This window comes from Ursus maritimus, unplaced genomic scaffold (genome assembly GCF_017311325.1).
Source record: "Ursus maritimus isolate PB19 unplaced genomic scaffold, ASM1731132v1 scaffold_2, whole genome shotgun sequence".
Taxonomy (NCBI): Eukaryota; Metazoa; Chordata; class Mammalia; order Carnivora; family Ursidae; genus Ursus; species Ursus maritimus.
In genome coordinates this window covers 66,956,070-66,959,240 of record NW_024424452.1, presented here as the reverse complement: position 1 = coordinate 66,959,240, position 3,171 = coordinate 66,956,070, and positions in this window count along the sequence as shown.

Genomic DNA, 3,171 nt, shown 5'->3' with positions numbered 1-3,171 from the left:
GGCGCGTAATGATTGGTAACACGGATAGAGCTCTTACTACACGCGAAGCTGTCTGCTACGTGCTTTGCCACCATATGAAACAGGTTCTGCTATACTCAGTTAACTTGTGAAGAAATTAGAACAGATCAGTACTTACCCTGGAGTTACCCAGCTCTTAAGTGGCAGAGCTGGAATTTGAATCAGTAAAGATTTACTACAGACTTCATGGTTTTGTTTGTTTGTTTGTTTTTAAAGATTTATCCATTCATTTTGAGAGAGACAGAGAGACAGCAAGCCAGGCAGGGAGAGGGAGAGAGAGAGAGAATCTCAAGCAGACTCCTCACTGAGCACAGAGCCCAACTCAGGGCTTAATCCCATGACCCACGAGACCACAACCTGAGCCAAAATCAAGCAACTGAGCCACCCAGATGCCCCATTTGTTTGTTTTTAAGAAAGTCCCATACCCAGGGTGGAGCCCGACACCAGGCTTGAACTCATGGCCCTGAGATCAAGACCTGAGCTGAGATCAAGAGTCGGGTGCTGAACAGACAGGCCACCCAGGCACCCCTAGACTTCACGTTCTTACTACGAAGCAACACAACTTTTTAAATGAAGCCCACGATGACGAAACATTACATGCACAGGCCCACCACTGCCATGATGGGAACAGCAAACTGTTCATTATGACAAAGGGTCGGATGCATGGAGGGCAGTGCCAGGCATGTGATCAGAAATGGACCTGGAGAAACAAAGCATCCTGGTCTGCTCTGTTAGTGTTGTCTGTCCTAAGGCAATGGGAAAACAGTACAGGGTTTTAGGTTAGAGGATTCATAACCAGATCACCAGATTTTCAGGATGGGAAATGAAAACAAGGAAACCATTTCAGAGGCTTACACAATCCGGTAGGTACAGATAAATGTGTATGTGTCAGGAAAATTTGAGAGGATTTCTATCTTATGGCTTATATCTTCTCTGCCCTATACGAAGTGGAAAGGTTTGCAGAGTGAATAGGGAGGTGAGGGGATTAGAGAGATGAGATTGTGAAGTCATGCAGATGACCCAAAGCCTTTCTGAAGCAATCGGGGCCGGATGGACAAAGAAAGACTGATGGGCTGCTGGAGATGAGAGACTAGAGGCCAGACACTCAGTGCAGTACGTGAGCTGGACTGAAACCTGTGGTAGGTGGGCAATGCTAGGACAGGCGCTCTCAACAGCTGGGGCAACAGACAAAATCGGGATGTGGACTGTAGAATAAAAGACTGTCTCTAGGTTAAACTAGATAGAGACTTTACAGAAGAGACTACCTTTCTATAGGTATACACCAAATAGACACCAAAGTATTAAGGGATAGTTTCACAATAGTACGTAACATAGTCTCAAAGTTTCAAGTAAAAAATATACGTGTATATAACGTTATCATATACATAATATTACGATGTATATTATAGAATACATAATTATATATGAGCAAGAGAATGATAAAAATGAGGCAAAATGTTGAAATTCGTGAATTGGGGTAAAGGGAATGTAGGAAATCTCTGCTATTTTTGCAATTTTTCTGTGAATTTGAAAATATTTCACAAAGTTTGAATTATTTCAAAAAATTACAAAATTATTTTTTAAATAATCAATATTGACTAAGATACCACCCAAGAACGAAATATCTGAATTTAAGATGTCAGAGGTGCCACAATTCTAGGTTACGGCAGTCTCCAGTTTGGCCACGGAAGTAGGCAGCCAAAGTGTAACAGTTCAAAGTCACTGACACTGAGGTCATATTTGAGACACCTTCCCTCTCATTTGATTATATCCCAGTTCATATGAAATTTCATTTTATCTTGATTTCACTTTAGTTTTTTTTTAATCTGGATTCCCTTTCACTTTTCTTTTGAAGTTTTTAGTACAACTATTTTATAATGTAATCATCAGTGCAAATCTGAGAATTTCAAACCCGCATCTCTTAGACAACCTACTCGACATACAACCACTCAGGTTTATTATTTTGGGTCCTACTCAGAAGATCTAATCAATGTGACCATAACTGAATTTCATACAAACTTTAATAATATTTCAGCTACTATATCAAAGATGGTAATGATAATAATGACGGCACATCACTCCCTACCATCCACGGTGCTGGCATCCCTAAATCCTGTCTCTCTGATTTGAAGTCATCAGAGAGGGACAGTTGGGTGGCCCAGTTGGTTGAGTATCTGACTCTTGATTTCTGCTCAGGTCATGATCTCAGGGTCATGAGATCAGTCCCCATGCCCAGCTCTGTGCTGAGCAGGGAACCAGCTTAAGATTTTCTCTCTCCTCCTCCCTTTGTCCCCCGCCCCACCTCTTTAAAAAAAATAGTAATAATCAGAGTGTCCCCTGCATGAGTCGGAGGGAAGTGATCACCTGGTTATTCCCTGGGATCCAACCACTTGCCTAGGACTTCAATCCAAATGTCACATAATTAGCTCCACACATGCCTTCAGCGACGGTTGCTGCTGCCAATCCTGAGCCTCCCCAGGGTAGTACAGCTCCACTTGATTTATTCCTTTTTGGTTCCTTCCTCTAAGACTTACTTTTCTTTCTTTTGGTTCTGCTAGGCTAGTGGCCACTCGTCCATCCATTTAATAATTTATTATGTCCTCTCCTAATCTCTTTTTATTTTCTTCTCCCAATGTCTTTTTACAAACTGCTATTATCTCCTTCCCCACTCTCCCTACCCTTGTAGGTCTATGCCTTTTAATTCCTTTACTAGCATTCTAGTGGGGTTTCAAGGAGGATAAAAATAAACATGTGTGCTTGATCACCATGGTGAAGTGGAAGTGTCATTCTAGTTTTTTATGAGGTTAGATTAAATATGTGTTTCCAGTCTGAGTGCCTCTCCAAATGTAATGGGGGTAGCTCTGAGCTATTTTCAATGTTTTTTAAAGGTTAACTGAAAAATACATTTACCCATAATGAAACTATGAAGGGTAACATTAAATTTCTTCACTCTAAGTGTTACTCCTGGTTCATCCATTCATTCAACAAATATTTCAGTGACTACTACATCCTCCACACTGTCCATAATTCCAGGGATTCAGCAGTAAAAACGAAGTCTCTTGAATTCATGGAGTTTCTACTATAAAAGGATAGACAAATAAGCAAAAATGTATCTTACACTGATCATAAACTCTGGCAATTATGTGCCTTAGA